Genomic DNA, 343 nt, shown 5'->3' with positions numbered 1-343 from the left:
CCCGCCTACTATCCTCGGAAACCTAAAATGATTGGCTATAGAATCCAAAGTGACATCTCAGGGGAAAAAAAGCACCGAAATGTGCGCTGCTTTTCAGTCTGGTTACTACCGTTTATGTCAGAACCGGTACCCGTCCCTACTTACTATCATCATTATCATAGAGTCTTTTAAAGAAAGCATCTTATAACAAAGTGGGTAAAGATCATTTTTAACATTTGTTCTTTAACAACTTGTCCGTTATTTGTCGACACAACACTGGTTCATCCCTGGAGTTCGTTGCCCTTTTTATGCTTGAATCCTTCATAGAACAAGGTCAGAAGTGAAAAAGCAACTGATGTCCAAA

The sequence above is a fragment of the Pundamilia nyererei genome, unplaced genomic scaffold (assembly GCF_000239375.1).
Source record: "Pundamilia nyererei isolate P.nyererei 1_Seehausen unplaced genomic scaffold, PunNye1.0 scaffold00004, whole genome shotgun sequence".
Classification (NCBI taxonomy): Eukaryota; Metazoa; Chordata; class Actinopteri; order Cichliformes; family Cichlidae; genus Pundamilia; species Pundamilia nyererei.
The sequence above is the reverse complement of the archived record's forward strand: the minus strand, read 5'-3'. Positions refer to the sequence as shown.